Source organism: Lactuca saligna, chromosome 9 (genome assembly GCF_052625555.1).
Source record: "Lactuca saligna cultivar CGN05327 chromosome 9, ASM5262555v1, whole genome shotgun sequence".
NCBI classification, from domain to species: domain Eukaryota; kingdom Viridiplantae; phylum Streptophyta; class Magnoliopsida; order Asterales; family Asteraceae; genus Lactuca; species Lactuca saligna.
Window position 1 is genome coordinate 159,727,554 of NC_136425.1, and position 19,440 is coordinate 159,746,993.

Here is a 19,440-nt window from a genome sequence, read left to right on the forward strand (position 1 = left end):
TGAATTCCATGTGGACTCGTCGAGTCGTGGTCAGACTCGGTGAGTCGTGGTCACCCCACACTTAGCCTATGCACACTCTCAAGTAGACATGCCCGATGATTTGGAAGATTAAGATTCAAAAAAAACGAAGGTAAATAAAAAGAAAACTAGAAAGTAAAAGAAAGCAAACTCTATATAACGGGTTGCCTCCCTCCAAGCGCTTCTTTTTGAGGAGTCATTAGCTAGACTCCTTCCCATCTACGTTTTGTCATCTTCGAGCATCGGGAATGCACGCCTAACTTTTTGTGATTTGTACTTGGTTTTGTAAGCGTGGATCTTTTTCTTGTAAGCCCTTTTTAATTCATCTCTTTTTCTTTTCATTGCCTTATCTTCAGCTGCTTGGGCTTCCCTTTTCCTCTTTTTCTTCTTCACCCCCTTCTTTTTCACCGTCTCTTGAACCTCCTTTTCTTTAAATTTAATAACTTCACATTCCATGATGGTCCGTGCTCTAGGTTTAGTGGTGAATTGGTGATCAGCTTCCTCCTTCCTTTCCTTTATTTCTGCATCCTTTCCCGTGCTTAACCCTTCCTCAAAATGGACTGTATCAAGACATGCAACATCGGCGTATTGCACTCTCCTTTCCTTTCCTCTTTCTGCTGTTTGTTCTTCTAAAGACTCCTGTATATTATTGAAATCCAAGGTATGTGAAGAACTAGTAACAGGCAGATCTAAGTCGGCCAAGTGTTTGCCCAAATCGACTGGACTCGTCGAGTCCACTAGAGTGACTCGGCGAGTCGGTACGAATTCCATAAAATCTTGGGTTTCTTCTGAGTGGGCTCCTTCCAGTAGCTTTTCCAATTCTTCCAAGTCCTTTTTAACATCTCCTTCTTCTTCAGAGTGTCTCACAAACTTGCTTGGGTCTTCTTTCATCAAACTTGCAAGCTCTTGTTCTAATATCTCATCATCCAATTGGATCATTGAGACTTCTTCAATCTTTTTCTCTTCTTGCTTGATTTCTATAATAGCTTTAAACTTCACAGCATCATCACCCACTCTTAATGTCAATGTAGACTCACTTATATCAATTAAGGCACACGCGGTGTTCAAGAAGGATCTCCCCAAAATAATTGGAATTTCGGGGTCTTCTTCCATATCAACAACCACGAAGTCTATTGGGAATATAAACTTGTCAACTTTTATAAGGAGATCTTTACAAACGCCTTTTGGATGGATTATTGTCTTGTCCGCCAAATGGATCTTCATATTCACCGGTTTTGGTTCTGGTAGATTCAACTTCTTATAGAACGACAAAGGTATCATATTGATGCTTGCCCCCGAGTCAGCTAATGCTCGTGTGAAGATCTCATTACCAAATTGGCACAAAATCACCATATTTCCGGGATCACCCTTCTTTTTAGGTAGCTCACTCATCAAGACTTCTGCAACTTCAGCCAAATCCAACCTGGCAGCAAAAAGGCTTTTAAGCAAGTTGAAGTATTTAGGCATTTGAAGTATTGTTTCCACAAATGGCACATTAACTTGTAGAGCGTTAACATGATTCATGAAGGTTCTGTATGCTTCAACTTCTTCTGCAGGCATGGCTTTGGTTGGGTATGACAGTGGAGGCTTATAAGGTTTCGAAGAATTGATGGGTTTCTCATTTTCGCATGGACTCGTCGAGTCCACAGGAGTGACTCGGCGAGTCGGGTCGGGTTTAGCTGGCTCCGGTTCTTCTACCTTGTCTTCCTTCTTCTTGGAGATCCTTAGTGCTTCTGTAATGTTTTCTTCACTTCTGGAGGTTATTGCGCTCACGTTCTCATTTCTTGGATTGGGCTCAGTGTTGCTCGGAAGTTGGCCCGGTCTTATTTCATTCACTTGATGTGCAAGTTGTCCCAGCTGTTTCTCAATGTTGAGAATGGAAGCTTGCTGATTCCTCAACATGTTTCTGGTTTCTTGCATTGCTACATCGTGATCATTGTGTCTTTTCTCGGACGCGGTTATGAACCTTGTGAGGATATCTTCTAAAGTTGCCTTCTTTTCCGTCACCGGCTCTTCCTTTTGATAATATTCCCTCTCCCTCTGTTTGTATTTTTCCTCCTTAGCCTTTTTACACTCTTCGTATGGGAGCCATTCCTTCTTCGGTTTCCTCCAGTCTTCATCGTATATATCGCCACTGGAATAGAATACTTGAGCCTTTTTATTCCCATTCTCGTCTTGATAACAATCGTATCGATCACAAATCTAATAGCATGGATCGTTTGATCCATTTTCGTCATTCTTCGGTCTAGGCTATCGAGTTTGGCTATTACCGCCACCATGCCATCGTTCACCGAGTTTACTGCTCCACGACTCACTTCATTCCTCGGATTGTGGTATTCTCTAGAATGCTTAGAGAATTCTTCAATTAATTCCTTTATTTCCGGAGGCGGCTTTCGGGTGAGTGGGCCTTGTGAATCGAGTAGTTGCCTTGTGGTGACATTAACTCCATCATAAAAGATGGAGACCTCTTGTTGGCTATTAAGATCGTGGTGGGGGCAATTTCTAAGTAGGCTCTTGTATCTTTCCCAAGCTTCATAAAGAGATTCTCCGGGTTGTTGCTCGAAGTTGGCAATGGCTTTCTTTAGCTTGGCTATCTTGGAAGGTGGGCAGAAATAATCTATGAACTCTTCTTTCATCTTGGCCCATGTGGTAACCGATCCGGGAGGGAGTGATTTTAGCCAATCCTTTGCAGCTCCTTTAAATGTGACAGGAAGCATGCGTAGTAGCTGGATCTCGCGAGGCACATTGGGTACATTGAAGTAATCCGCCACATCATTTACTTCATCCAAGTGCTTATAGGTGTCTTCATGATCTCTCCCGTGAAAAGGGATCTCCTTGAGTTGAGCGAGAATATGGCCCTTTAGTTCAAACGTAGCGGTAGCGGCAATTACGGGTTGCACAAGTCCCGGGCCGGTGTCATCACGCATCCTCTTCTTCCACTCCCCCATAGGGATTTCGTCAATATTAGCCATAGCGGTGGCTAAATCGTCTTCAAACTCGGATGTGTGCTCGTATTCTTCCTCGGTTTCGTAGTCGGTGTCTTTTGGGATCGGGTCTTCGATTGTGAATGATGCACTGGATGCTCCTGATTTGCTACTCCTTTTCTTGCTAAAAACGGATTTGAGGTTTTTGAGTGGTGAGTTCTTTGAAGAAGCGGTTTCTCCAACGGTTTTGCCCTTGTTTCTTCTCAATGCGGTTTCCGGGTCTTCAAGAGGGGGAACCAGAGGCGTAGCAGATCCTCGGGTCATGAACTAACTGCAAACAAAACAAAAAAAACAAAACAAAACGCGTAAAAAGGAACAAAAATTTAAATCTGATTCAGCGTTGTACTCGCCGAGTCGGGGTGAATGCACTCGGCGAGTTCAAGTTAAAATCAGCGTTTTTTTTTTTTTTCTTTTTATGTTTTTTACCTAAAAACTTAAACAAAAATTAAACAGAAATTAACTTTGTGTAAGATGAATCTTACACAAAGGATCGATTGAATTAGAATTTTAATGCTAATTTTAGAACCGTTCCCCGGCAACGGCGCCAAAAACTTGATGTGTGTAAAACCCACTTAGTTTTAATCCTACTTTAATTATCAAATAACACACAAAAGGCAGCGAACCTATCAATTGTGCTATAGCTAAATAAGCAGGGTATCGAACACAGGGAACGGCAAATTAAATTAAAAACTAATTCTATCTAAGTTGATTAAGAAAATAGGGGTTTTACTCTAGTTTTACAAGACTAGAAACTTACTAACTATAACTAATTTAAGACTAAAAAATGACAATTTAACTAGATTCAATAATGGGAAAGGAACTTCTGTTTAGTTCAACTCGGTTAACTTTATGGTTGATTTTAAGGTAATAGTGCAATGGATTAATTCTTTCGTTGGTTACCGATTCAAGTGATTAGGTTCATGTTCACTACCCTAATCCTTAGCAAATAAACTAACTCAAATAGTGGCCAATTGCTTAATTTAATTATATTTACTAGATTAATTATCCGGGTTAAGTTAGACTTGCAATAGCTAATTAATTTATTATTCTTAATTAACCTCTTGTTTGATGGTCATCTTACAAGCTTGCACATGAATTTACTCAATTTCCTTATTAATCCTAGTTTCATATTCATTAATCCTAGACATATGGTATAGTGGTCACATATCATATGAGGTTGATAATCAATAGATGTTCATGCTAATCAATTATCTTCCTATTAACAGAAAATTAATTATTATTCATACACAAGGTTCTTTAGCAAGCTAAAATAACAAAAATTCACCAACTTAGAATTAATCCTACCAATCAATCAAACCATATTGTCAACTTTGTATTCCCAAACAGAAGTCTAAAGAATTTAGTTCATAACTAAGGTAAATAACAGCAAACAAACAAGTTCAAGTTGCTTAATCATGTTTGACAAAACAAAAGAATAAGTAGAATGGTGAAATTGTGCCTTAATTACTCCCGAAATTGAATTCTAGCTTCCTTAGTCGACTTCTAGGGTTCTTCTGGCCTCTTATTCGCAGCAAAGCACTTCTGAAACTTCCCAGAATTCTTCTCTCTCGATCTGTGGAGTTATCTTTAAATATGCGTTCCGACTCGTCGAGTCATATGGTGACTCGTCGAGTCCCTCTCACATTCTTCGTATTGCGATAACTATCTTGACTTCCGAATCATTATCCTTCTGATTCCTCGACCAAACTCGTCGAGTCCAAGCTCGACTCGACGAGTAGAAGCTTTTTTTAGGTGTTTTTCTTCTTCATTCCACTCTTGAGCTCCTAACCGCTTCTCTTGCTTCCTTTCGCTTCCGAGCTTCATCTTTGGACTGAAAAACATAATTTAACACTTTTAAGTACCTTTTGTCCATAATATACAATAATTTAGCTAATATATGAATAAAAAACTATACTTAATACACACTAAATATGCACATATCAGTCGGCTTCTTGTTCATCACTCTTGCTATCTCCTGATCCATTGTGGCAAGCTCATGGATATAGGAGGCCAACATCCTTTTATGATGTTTCAAAATCGGCTCATAATCTCTTTGATTTGAGAGCAGAATGTTGTATAGCAAGATCCAATCATGAGGATTTAGTTTGGGAAGATCTACCAGAGAGATGAAATATTCCGTGTTTGTTGCACCAAGGTTAATCTTGAAATGTACATTCATAAATCTCCCAGCAAGTGATGATTTCAGTACCTTGACTCTTGTAATCTTCTGTGCACTCCAAGTCAAGTACTGCGGTTGACCGTTCTTCAAATAAAAATCGACTAGCTCCCTGTCAACCTTCGAATTGGGAAAAGGAACCTCAGCAGTAACCTCAAAGCAATGATAAGTAAATGATCTTTTAGTAATTGGCATGTCAAACTGCAAGTCCTTTGAGTTTTCAAATTCAAAAGAAGCAATCGGTTCCAACCAATACATAGAAGGAAACTCAATCGCCTGGGTGATAAGAGTATCTTTGTCCCACTCGGGAAACAGAGTCTTTTTGCACTGTAAGACCTCCTCATCTTCTTTATTCTTTTTCTCCTTCTCTTCAGCCTCTTTTGCCACCTTCAGAGTCTCATCAAGCTCTCTGTCTCGTTTCTTTCTTTTAAGAGCTTCAACAATAGTCTCTTCAGGATCAGAGTCACTATCGTCCATAATTTGCTTTCCAGAAACCGAAGCTACATTAACCTTCGGTTCTGTTTTGACTTTACTCTCCTCTCCCCTTTGTTTCGGAAGAAAGACTTTCTCCGAGACACCTTTCATTTCACTAAGAATAGAAATGGCAGGAAGAAGTTTAGTTTGGAGATGCTTCCAAATAGTCAAAGTTAGAATCGGATCATGGGCTTCGAGAAGAGCAGTCAACATATTTTTCACATCACCAGCACAACTTTGAAAGATAGCCCGTTGAGTCTTGAGCAGAGAGATCTCCTTGTCATTCTGGGCCAGTTGTACTTTCTGTAGCTCAATAGTTGCCTGGTGTTTAATCAAATCCTCCTTCAGTGTGATTTCTGCAGTTAAAGTAGCAAAACGAGAATCCAAGGATTGAAGAAAAGATGTGGATTCTGTTTTGAGATCAGCACGAAGGGCATCAAATTTGGTAGTTTCTTCTTGAAGAGTGTGGGAAAAAGAGTCCACAGAAGCTTGATATTTTGCTACATTAGTATCAGCATGAGCTTTGAGCGAATCAAGGAAAATCTGAGTTGTATGAACAACCTCAGTAACCTTCTCTGTGGCCTCGGAACATGAAGCAGTGGACTTGTCAACTGCAGCAGTAGATTTGTCAATGGCTTCAGTATATTGCTGAACAACAGTCTCCACAAATGCTTTCATGACAACCCCGCTATAAGCTTTGTTGTCTGCAAGCAGTTGGTCAAGCTTTTCATTAATGTCTTGAAGTTGTTGATTATTAGCAGGAGCATCACCATCAGTATCCATTGGAAGCCGGTAAGGACTAAAGCACAATGAATCATACTCTTCATCATCTCCTCCCAAAGTAGCACCAGAGTTAGAAGATGGGGTGGGAGATGGTGGTTTAGAAACAGGTGGATCAATCATAGTAGTAGCCCCTGTATCAGATACATTGACTTCTACTGGGATTTGGGGAATGGTGGTGGTGATGGATTCTGTTGCAAGAGGAGTTGAGATGGGTGTAGTAGAGACAGGAACAGAGATATTGGTAGTTGAAGTTGGTAAAGAAGAAGTTTCAATAGGAAGGGTTGGTATATCTATGGGAACAGAAAGTGGAGCTTTCTGTTTTGGTGATTGGTTTTGAGTGGAAATTGTTGTGGGTTGAGAAGATGGAAGTCTAGTAGTTTCGGGAGAGACTGGTGGAGTAGGAATGTGAGTATCTTTAGGAGATGGAGGTGGAGTTGGAGATCTTGTTGGTGTAGGCTCTCTGGTGAAGACTGGAGGATTCTCAGTTTCTGCTTCTTGATCTTCAATGGTTTCAGGTTCAGGAGACAAATTTCTCTTGGGCCTTTTAGCCATCTTTTTAATCTTCTTCGGCTTTGTTTGAGAAGAAGCTTCGTCACCAGCCTTTCGCTTTGAAATTTTCGGCTTTTTCTCCTTTGCTTCTTCTTTTTCTGTTTTCACCACCTGCTTGCCTCTGCGACCAGGTTGTTCCAAAGCATCTAGTGCAGCTTGTTGTTCTACAGACAAGACCCTCGGACCAACTAGAGACAATTTTCTGTAATCTTCCATCACCGTGCTCTGTGCTGTGACACACCTGTACATCGATTCAGGAATTGATCCATAATGAGGAAACTTACGTGGATCAGATAGAATAATTTTCGTGGTGTGAAATGTAGCGATAGAGGCAAGAAGAGCGTCTTTCATAACCGAAATCTCCAAAGAATCCATGGCTTTTCTTGTAATCACAGTCCAGAAACGGCCACATGAAATCTCTGAGTGACGGGTTGTGGTATTCAAACTCTGCACCACTTGGGACCAGATTATCGTGCCATAATCTAGATTGATCCCGTTATATATACCATAGAGAATGGTGAGAAAGCCTTTGCTTGTGGTATCGGAACCACCACTTCTTTCCGCCAAACCCTTGATGAGCAGGGTCAGCAACCCATTCCACTGCGATGGTAAGCAGGATTTCTTAACCTTCGCCATCGATGTAAGTACGTCGGTGTACCCCATCTCGTACAGTATTGTGAAGATTTGGGTTATTGTGATGAAGTCTGGTGAGATGATGGAGGAATCAACTGCGAGCCCTAAGAGGGAACAAAACTTCGTCTTTGAAATCGAGAATTTCTTATCATGAATACTGAAGTAGATGCGATCCTTATTCTTGTCATACGTCGCTGATGAGTACACTTGAGATAGTAGCGACATCGGAACTGCTTCGACTAGGGTTAGGGCCATTACCAGAGGTGAATACTTCAGACACTCCACCACATGCAACATATATGAGTCATATGCGAATGGACTCATTTCGATTATCAGATTTTGGTTGGGTCGGATTGTAAGCAAGGAGGATGTTGCAGTTTGATCGTGCGCGGAAGATGAGGTCGCCATTGATGAACGAAAAAGAAGATGAACAGTTTAATCTTTGTATGAGAGAGATAATCTGAGACTTGGTAAATGACAAATAAAACGATCACCCCTATTTATACGGTTTCCTGGAGAGAGAAATCGTGATGATGAGGTTGCTAAAACGTCGCCTGAAAAAGCGCGATTTGACAGTGTGGTTAATCCCAGGAAAACGTAAGCACGCATGGGTTTGAAACGGATCAAATTCACGCACCCAAATCTTATCTTCCAACCGTTTGAAATTCCTTGTTACCCTGTGTTTGGTTACAACGGATAAACAAAACTTATAGCAATCTGTAATTAGAATGTTGGAAAATATTAATTTTCGTGCATAAGAGTGTGAAAGATAAAGAAATAAAACAAGTGTGTATTGGATGTGAGTGATGTCCTTTTAGAGGACAGAAAGCAGAGGATTACGGGTAAGAATCACTTCCTTCAAAGTCAAGAGAGACTTGAAGTGCTTGTGCGGTTTCCCGAAAATACGATCACCTGTTTGTTAATAAACAATGAAAGGCTTCTTTTGATCATATGCATTGGGTGGCTTTCCTCCAACTGAACATCGAGTTTTAACATAAAACCGATCGTTGGTAGAGGTACCTGTGAGGCTGATGTGATCTATTGAACAGGTAGGTGGGATATATTATGTTTATGACTTATAGGAAGCAGAACTCTCAAAAAAATAAATTGGACCTCTTTGGGTAGAAATGCCATAGCTGTAGACGATTTCGTAAAAGATCACGCAAAATAAAAAGAGATTTCCTTAGGTAACCAGTTAAAGCTTGAGTATTTCACTCACCGTCAATTCATTTTTGGTGTCAGATTTTGGGTTTCATGTAGAACGTGGTAATCATATCTAAGATCATTAACACAGATGTTGTGTAACCATAAACCTCAGTGGTAAAGACCGAGAGTCTCAAGGATTACATTAGTGAACCAAAGGTAGATGGAGAATATAAGGAGGTGGTTAAGGAACCGAATGTACCTTCTGCTAGATAAGCATGACAGAGTAGAGAAACTCTTTACTCAAATGAGAAGAGTAAGGTAGCTCTGGACCGAGTGAGTTAAAATAGCCTGATTTGGAAGAAACGATGGGTATCAATCGAATCATTAAGTCTTACTCGAGATCGTAGAGGCTTTATGACAACATACAGCAGCATGCTTGTAGGGACACTTAACTAGGTTGTATAAAAGTGAAATCATACCTGCTTGAGATTTTTCGACGGTTATTCTTGTGTTTACCTATTAATAACAGACACCAAACAAAACAAGCAAGCAACAAGAGAAAAAAATATTTTTGGATTTTTGGATATTTTAAAAAATAAAAACAGAAAGATAAAATATTTTTGGATTTTTGGAGATTTTCTGAAAGAAAATAAAAAGAAAAACAAAAAGATAAAATATTTTTGTATTTTTGGATATTTTCTGAGGAAAAATAAAAATAAATATATATAACCGAAACCTTGTCTTATTAATGAGAGCAGACAGAGCGAAACCGAGATTTACGGAGCCGAGATGTACAGAGTGGTCTGTTTATTACCAAAAATCTAGAGCAGAGATAGACCGAGCGCTTTGTTTATCTCTATCGTCTTTATTTTACGGAGAAAATTAAAGATTCGGTACCGACTCTCCTTCCATCATACCCAAGCCTTGTAAGATTTTATTGAACGTTCTTTCTGGTAAGGCTTTAGTAAAGATGTCGGCCAGTTGATCAGCAGAACGAACAAAATGTACTTCTACGTTCCCGTCTTCTACGTGATCCTTGATGAAATGATACCTTAGTGTTATGTGCTTGGTTTTCGAATGTTGCACTGGATTATGACAAATCCTGATTGCACTTTCAGAGTCACAGTAGAGAGGGATCTTTTTCATACTCAGCCCATAATCTCTCAATTGACTTTGAATCCAAACAACCTGAGAGGTACATGATGCGGCAACGATGTATTCTACTTCTGCTGTGGACAAGGAAACACAGGTTTGCTTCTTTGATTGCCAATTGACAAGTTTTCCGTCAAGGAATTGACATCCTCTGGTAGTGCTTTTCCTGTCCAATCCACATCCTCCAAGATCAGCATCTGAAAAGGCTTGTATGAAGAATCCAGATCTTGCGGGATACCAGAGACCAAGAGTTGATGTCTTCTTCAGATATCGAAAAATATTCTTTACTGCGGTCATGTGGGGTTCTCTTGGATTAGCTTGAAACCTAGCACAATAACAGACAAAGAACATGATATCTGGTCTACTAGTTGTTAGATACATAAGGGATCCTATCATTTGTCGATAAAGAGTTATGTTTACAACTGGTTTCTTCAGAGATGGGGTCAGCTTGGTACCGAATGCCATTGGAACCTTTACTTTTTAATCACCCTTCATTCCAAATTTAGTCAGCAGATTTTTGGTGTATGCTTCCTGGTTTATAAAGATGCCCTCTGGTCCCTGTCTAATATTCAAACCAAGGAAAAAGTTAATCGGACCCATTGTGCTCATTTCAAATTTAGTCTCCATCAACTTTCTGAATTCAGCAGTTGAGCTAGGATTCGTAGAGCCGAAGATGATATCATCGACATAAATCTGAACAATCATTAGATGTTCGCCTTCCTTCTTTCAAAAGAAGGTTGGGTCAACCGAACCTTGTTTAAACTTTGACATTTTAATAAAGCGAGTAAGAGTTTCATACAAGACTGTTGGTGCTTGCTTTAGCCCATAGACAACTTTATCCAGTACGTAGCAATGATCCGGTTACTTTTCGTTCACAAAACCGGGTGGTTGCTCAACATAGACAGTTTCTTCTAATTCTCCATTCAAGAATGCACATTTGACATCCATTTGGAAAACTTCGAAGTTCTTGTGAGCGGCATATGCTAGAAAAATTCTAACAGACTCTAACCTTGCCACAGGAGCAAACGTTTCTTCATAATCAATCCCTTCTTCTTGACAATAGCCTTTTACAACCAACCGAGCCTTGTTACGAATGACATTTCCTTCTTTATCTAGCTTATTTCTAAATACCTATTTCAAGCCAACAACAGAGGCATCTTTCGGTGTAGGAATCAATCTCCAAACTCTGTTTCGTTCGAATTCATTGAGCTCATCCTGCATTGCTTGAACCCCATCAGAATGATCGAGTGCAGTATTTACGGTTTTCGGCTCTATTTTGGAGATAAATGAGTTAAACATACAAAATTCCACTTTGGAAAATAATGTTTTTTGTTTTGCCTTCAGTTGAGATCTAGTAAGAATACTTTCAGACGATTCACCAATTATTTGCTCTTTGGGATGGTTTTTTTGTCCATTTTACTAGCGGAGGATAGCTTGGATCATATTCTGGATTTAGTTCTGCTTCAACTTCAATTTCAACATCTGACTTATCCCCTTCACCTTCTTCAGTTGAACTATCACTTGTTCTCACCTTCTCCCCCTCAACTGGCGAAGTGTAGCCTATGTCTTCAACAGAATCGGCAATAAGGGTCTCCCCCTCGATTGGAATTTTGCTTGTTAATTTTGGTTCAGTTGTTTGAGTATCAGATGTGGCGGAATGGTAATTCTCCCCATCGACAGAAACTCCAGAGGGTTTGAAAGTGTTATAGTTCTCCCCTTGGAACGTTGAATCAGAGTTTAAAATACTAGGTGATGGTCTAGGAGTAAGTGTTTCGGTTTCCAATGATTTGGCAGCTTCGTCTATAACTTTCTTCAAATTATCTACCTTTTTGTCTTCTGCTGTTACCTCCGAATGGATTGCCTTTTCCGGTTCATCGAACAACCGAATGTATTCATCAAACAGATTTGATATTGGAACCGAGACCTGTCCAGATGCTGGAAAGATGTCTCCGGAGGCATCTTCTGTCCTTTGAACCTTCTTCATGTAATTGTCGTCAAAGGTGACATAGTAAGTCTCTTCTATTCTTTTGGAACGCTTGTTCAATACTCGGTATGCTTTTGATGACAGAGAATAACCGGGAAAGATCCCCTCATTGGCTTTTACGTCAAACTTATTTCGGTTTTCTTTAGAGTTAAGGATAAAGTACCTGGAACCGAATATGTGGAAAAACTTGATGTTTGGTTTCCGATTGTTTATAATCTCATAAGGAGTTATTGAGAATCTCTTGTTGAGGAGGGACCGATTCTGAGTATAACAGGCCGCAGCAATGGCATCAGCCCAGAAGTATAGAGGTAGAGAGGCATAACTGAGCATGGTCCTAGCTGCTTCACACAACGATCGGTTTCGTCTTTCAACGATTCCGTTTTGCCGTGGAGTATAAGGAGCCGAAAAATTGTGTGTGATCCCCTTATCGGCCAGAAAGTCTTCGAAATCCTTGTTTTTGAATTCCAGCCCATTGTTACTTCTGATGTTTCTCACCGTCTTCTTTAATTGAACTTCCACTTGCTTGATGAACATCTTCAGCTTGGGAGTTGCATCTGATTTCTGTCTAAGAAAGAAAACCCACATGAAACGTGAAAAATCATCTACAATTACTAGAATATACTTACTTCCTCTGATACTCTCTATAGCGGATGGTCCACACAAATCGATATGTAACAGTTCAAGTGCTTCCACGATCTTGGTATTAATGCGTGTTGGGTGGCTTTTTCTGCTTTGCTTTCCCATTTCACATGTTGCACACAAATGCTCCTTTTCGAACATTAGAAGAGGAAAACCTCGAACGTGATCACCAATTACTAGTTTGTTGATATCTTTGAAGTTCAGGTGAGATAGACGTCGATGCCAAAGCCATCTTTCATCAGTGTTTGTCTTTGATAGCAGACAGATAGCTGGTCTCCCTCGAATAGGATTAAGATTCAGAGGATTCATTTCTCCTTTTCGTGCAGATCTTAGCAGAACTTTCTTGGTTTGTTTTTCTATAATCTCAGATCCTGTATCATCGAACGATACCTTCAAGCCTGTGCCTCCAACTAATTGCGAGACACTAATGAGGTTCAGCTGCAATCCCTCCACATAAGCCACCTTTCTGATGGAAAAGTATCCATTAGTTATCATCCCATATCCTTTAATTGTTCCATAGGAGTTGTTTCCAAATTTTACTGAACCGCCATCTTTTAGAGACCAAAACTCCCTTAATTCCTCCTTTCTTCCTGTCATGTGACGCGAGCAGCCACTGTCTATATACCATTCATCGTCGAACTGCTCGTCACTGATTACCTGCAATTTCAAGCAGATTTAGGAACCCAAAGTTTCTTGGGTTCTTGTGAGTTTTTCACAGAGAAAGGAATAACAATAGAAGCATCAACAAAATAAGTTCACTTGACGAGAGTTGTTTGATCTTTTCTTTTGATAGTAAACACCTTGATTTTTGTTTTATCTTCTTTAAATTTTAATGTATGTTCATTAGTTGGTTTAGTGTTTTTCGTTTGATTCTTAGGTTTAGGGGAGGATCGCTTATGTTTATATTGGAACCTGTAGGATCCATATCTAGAATTGGGACCGAAACTGGTGTTAGAACTGAATCTGGTGTTAGGACTAAACTTGGGTCGATGACCGAAACCTGGTCTAGAACCGAAACTTGGTTGAGAACAGAAACTTGGTTTAGAACCGAAGCTCGGTTGAGAACCGAAACTTGGTTTAGAACCGAGACTTGACTTTCGGTTTTGGGATTTGGAATAATAGGAATTAGGAGCAAAATCTTCCTTTACCTTCTGCTTTCCTTTATCCATGGATTCTTTCCTAGGAGGCTCATAGTTAGGATTTTGAGAATTCCAATGCCTTTTCCGTTCATTTAGATTCGAGGCATATCGCTGATTTCTGAGTCTTTTCTGTTCAGCTAGCTCCTTCTGAGATTTGTGAACATTGAAACTTGGCTTTGATTTCTCCTTCATTATTTTGTCTTCCACTCTGGTTTCAGTGCTTTCCTTAGTTTGAACTTTCGGTGCTTCCTGTCTCTTGAGTGGATCTTTCGGTTCTTTTCTTTCGATTGGAGCATCAGGTTGCATTGAAGGTTCTTCAGGAACATCTTTCATTCTGCTTGTGCTGGGAATATCGAAACTGGAAGGTTTATTGATGGGTTCTGGTATGTATCGTCCTTTGACACTCCAAGTGGTTCTCTCAGACAGACCCACAGTCTCATCTGCATTGTCAATGGGAGCAGACCAGAAATAGTCTTCGCATCCATCAGCATTATCCTCTTCAACTATCGTCCTTAATTCAGCTGTTTGTCTGTGAGTGACACCAGTCACAGCATAAACTTGGTTTGGTACGGTCTGTACCTTCTGATAAACCAAAGCCTTTTCTTTGAGTTTCGGTTTCTGTTCCTTTGACAGACGAGCAAACTCAACTGAGTTTTCTGAAATAAGAGGTTTTTCACTCTTGGCTTCATTTTTCACAAACTCGGAACAATCAACAACATCCACTCCTAAGATTTCACTCATCTCACTCTCTGTTTCGAATTCAAAACAATTATCTATGATAATTTTATTATCCTTGACGATTTTGGCATTTGATTCATCGAATGTTTGTATAGTTTTGGTTTTAATTTTCAGCCTATCATTTTCATCTAAGATATCTCTTAACATAATTTTATGTTCCTTAGAATCGATGAAAGTTTCTATCTTATCTAAACCTAGCCTATATGACATGGATGTTTCTTCAGAGGAAACTTCTGATTCACACTCTGCTATAACATCATCTTCCTTAAATTCAAAAAAGGGCAAAATCATTTTATGTATTTTCTTTCCAATTTCACAATTAAGATGTAATTGAGCAATATTAGTATAAAGACGCTTAGCAATTAAACAGAAAACATTTCTTTGTTTTAATAATTTCGAATTGTCTCTTTGCAAATAAATACTCTCATCCTTAGCCCTAACTAACTCCGTTTCCTTCTGCTCAATCCAGATTCTTCTCTCCTCACTTTTTGAAGACACCCTGCCGAGTTGGTCAGTTAGGTTAGAGTTTGCTAGGTGGGTTTGCATGAGGCTACTACTTAGATTGTTAAATTTAAAGTTTAGTTCATTTAATTCTTCTAGATATTCAGTTTTGGAAATTGTAAGAGATTCAAGGAGAGAATGTACCTTCTTGATCAATCGATCGCAGTCGTTGATCTTCTCACTCACTGGCTTGGCTGCAAAACACTTGTTTTCGGTCATGTTCGGTTCTGTGTCTGCACTTTCGGTTGATGGTCCGGCAGTGACAATCAAGCATTTTCCACCAGAACCTCCATTCTTTTCCAAAAACGCCTTTCCATGCGTGGGTCTTCTAACCTCTTCGTCTTCAGAATCTGTTGACCAGACTTCTACGCCGCCAAACTCGTCTTCCCCTGCATTTTCTTGTGCAATTAGAGCATTCATCGAGCTGTTGGAAGCCTTTTTCTTTTTGACTTCTTCAAGTTTTCGCATGTAATACGCTTCATCATCTTCACCCTATCTCTTCTCAGCCATCTTTCTTAACATGCAATCTTTGGCAAAGTGGTTCTTGCCGTGACAGTAATTGCAGTCATATCCAGAGTCTCCTGCAAGTTTGTTTTCCTTTTTCTCTTCCACCTTTTGAGAAAAGCCTTTTGGTTCCTCTTTTACTTTCTCGGAACTATAACTTCCTTGCCAATTTCGGTTTTTATTGGTAGGAAATTTTCTTCTTGCAAATTTCTTTGGATTTGTTATCATTAGAGCATACTCCTCACTTGTAAGATCACATTCTGACATGTCTGACTCTTCTTCTTCTTCAACAACACTTTTTCCTTTAAAGACAAGAGCCAGCGATCCCATGCCAGAGACCACTTTCGCCTCCTTAGTTACAACACTTTCATGTGACTTCAGTATCCCAACTAGTTTCGCCAGAGAGTAGGATTTGAACTGTTCATGCGCCTTTACAGTGGAAACCACAGCCATCCATTCTGGTCTGAGCCCGTTCATGAATGTAACTTTTTGTTCGATCACCTTCCTTTCAATTACATGCTTGATCATCTTACTTAAAAGATGATTGAACCGATCAAAGGTCTGAATGAGCTTCTCTTCAGGTTTCTGTTCAAATGCTCCAAATTCTGACAGCAACAGAGTTTGAATGGAGTGTTCCAGATCCTCATCAGTTGAGTAGAGTTCCTTCAACCTATCCCAGATTTCCTTATCAGTTGTGCATGAGCCTACAAGCCGAAAGGTGTCAGATTGTAAGGCGAATCTTATCATTCACATGGCTTTGACATTACACAGAATCTTGTCCTTCTCATCTTGAGGCATCTTCTGAACATCTGTCACCAGCTTGTTGTAATCTTTCTGTGTCTTGACGATCGTGTTTGTTTCTGAGTGCACAAACGGTCCAAGAACAATAGCTTCCCAGATGAGATAGCCATTATCTTCGGATCCAACCACGTAATCTTCAAAGTGATGAGCCCATACTTCGTAGTCTTGAGTGTAAAGTATGGGAACTCTAGTTGTAGAATCGATGCTGTTTAAGATGTTAATAGGGTTTGTATGCGTCCCTTCATGAGACATGGTGAGCTGCTAGAATCTTACCTATAAACCTAAGATTAGGGTTTTATCAAAAGCTGAGTAGTCGTCGTTAATAAGACGACGGCATCGATAAAAGCAGAAACCCTAATTATTTGTGAATACAGAAGAGAAGTGTATCGACGAACACAATCTCCTGCTCTGATACCAATTGTTAGAACAAAGTTCTATCAGGATCGTATGATTCTAAGCAGAATATAAACAAGAACGTAGATAAGAACACAAGTATTCCAATGAATATGTCGAATGATTAATGCAAAATACCCCAGAAGAGCTCGATTAAGAACTTCAATCTGTAGAGGTAAATATTAGGGTTAGAATAATCAACGCGAACGATTATTCTGTTATATACGCATACATGTATGCATATATTTATAATAAAACCCTAACAACTTATCTAGATAAAGGAAACTACTCTAGATAACTACGAATGGATAAGCCCAATCCGATTACAAAACAAATAGCCCAAAACGCAACACTAAAATATTCAACACATCACAAAGACAATCATCTCAACTATAACTCTTACTAGTGAGTCGGTCATGGTGCCTTAGACCCACTTCTACTAGAAGGTAACTCACTTGGATGTCTTGTATTGTCTGCTTCGTCCTTGGTATGGAAATCAACTCGTCGCAACTCCTCAAATTCCTACACAACAACCTTTCTTGATTACCATTTCATACTCATAACCCCTTACAAGGGTCAACTCAAGTCCAAGTCAAAGTCAAGGTCAAAGATAAATTTGCTCAAAGTCAACATCTGGTTGACTCGACTCACCGAGCTGGTCCACCAACTCGTCGAGTCCCCATTTCTACAAAATGCTTAACCCCTGATTCTACTCGTCGAGTCTAGTAAGAGCTCGATGCGTTCTTCTTCAACCAAAACATCGGGACCTTCTTCAACCGACTCGTCGAGTTCATCCTAGAACTCGTCGAGGTCATCTTCATCCGAATGAAGGTGTCTAGTCTATGACTCGCCAAGTTCTCCATGAACTCATCGAGTCCGTCATCATGGGGTTGGGACATTGCCTTGAACTCGACGAGTTAGTTTATATACTCACCGAGTTCTATGATTTCCAGGCCCCTAATGAGCCCGGACAGCTGAGTGTTCTTTTGTCTTAACACCTGGTCCATTAACAGAAGGGTTTGATGGGAAATACGACCCGACTCATCGAGTCCCTCTTTGTCCAAAACTATACAGTCGATTTCAATGGGTCTTAATGCATCCAAATTATAGATCTAACCTCATAGGGTCTATATTATACGTAAAGCTACGAACTTAGTGTCCATGCATGGGGGTTTTGGCTCAAAAGGCTCTAAAATGGGGTTTATAAGGTGCATGGGGATCTCATGGCCATAAAGTTGGCACCATTATGCCATAGGAACCCACAATGGTTCCAGATCTGAAGTTAGCACTCCACATTACACTCTAAACCCGAATGTGCTTTAGAAATGCCCTAAAAATGACAAGATCTAAGCCTTAGTGTAACACCTAGTTCTTGGTATGCTTTTATTTTATTTTTATCTAAGTATTTTCCATTTTTGGCCTTGGACTCGGCGAGTTGAAGGACCAACTCGCTGAGTAAAAGTGAGATAGGATGCGGGATTTAAGCGATGGACTCGGCGAGTCGGGTCCCGGACTCGACGAGTAGCCGCTGTTAGGACAAAACCCATAATCCAAGGGTTTGCACCCAATTTAAACAACGTTATGTCAACCAAAACATCCCTTATGCTCCCAAAACACCTCTCATTGAAACCCTAGCCGTTATTGAAGCAATCTAAGCCTTATTGGTGGATTTTGGTGCGTGTGGTCTTAAGAAGGAAGGAGAAAAGCTTGAGGAAGCAAGTATAGGCCAAGGGAACCCGAATTTGTGCACTTTCTACAGCTCATTGAAGGAAAAAAGTTGTAACCTTACTCATTCATTTGTTAGATCCCTCTTTGGGGAGGTTTAGGGCTTTTATAAGCCATTTTTGGTGGCCAACCATGTTTGCAAACTTGGTTAGGGGTTAAGGCTTCTGAATCACATCATTAAAGGAGTCACTAGGCATATTTCGGTTGCTTTTGCACCCATGAAAGGTCCCATGCATCATAGGAGCTTGTTTTATGACTTTTTGAGCTCAAAGTCCCATGCAAGCACGTAAAGTTTGTAACTTTACATGCTAGATCGATTGTAGAAGCTTGGATCTATCTTTTGATCAAAGTTTGTACATCGAAAATCAAAGAATTAGAGTGTGGACATGACCGAATCGACGAGTCCGTTCTTGGACTCGATGAGTCCGAGGCTTTGAGCCCCATATCTGTTGAGGGTCAAAGGAACCCAGTTGAGTGTTAGAAGGTTTGTAACCGGACAGGAAGAGTTACCCAATGCTTTGGACGTGATTTTAGACCTGGAGTTCATAGGACTCAACGAGTACTAGAACAGACTCGGCGAGTCCAAGGCAATCTTCTTAGGATGAAGATGAACTCGATGAGTTGTTCATCAACTCGGTGAGTCGAGGACAGAACTTGTTCATCAGTTGAAGGTGAACTCGAGGAGTTGTTCATTAACTTGGCGAGTCGGATGAGTTTCATGCAATGTTCATATGAGAGAGGAACTCATCGAGTTGACGGCCCAACTCGACGAGTCGGGTCATGGTTGAGGACGAATAAATGTGAGGGACTCGATGAGTTGACGGCCCAACTCGGTGAGTTGGGTCAACTTGAAGTTGACTTTGACTAGACTTGGACTAACGCTATTTAGGGTTGCACGTGTTGTGTGTTGACTTGAAGGTTGTCGTGTAGGGATCGAGGAGTCGAAGGGAGTCGAATTGTACATCGAGGATAATTCAAACATTGTACGACATTGAGGTGAGTTACCTTCCATTAGGGGTGGGTCTAAGGCCACAATGTCGGCCCACCAAAAAGGGGTATTTAGAAGATAATGGTCTTTGTGATAATTATCTTGGTCTGGTT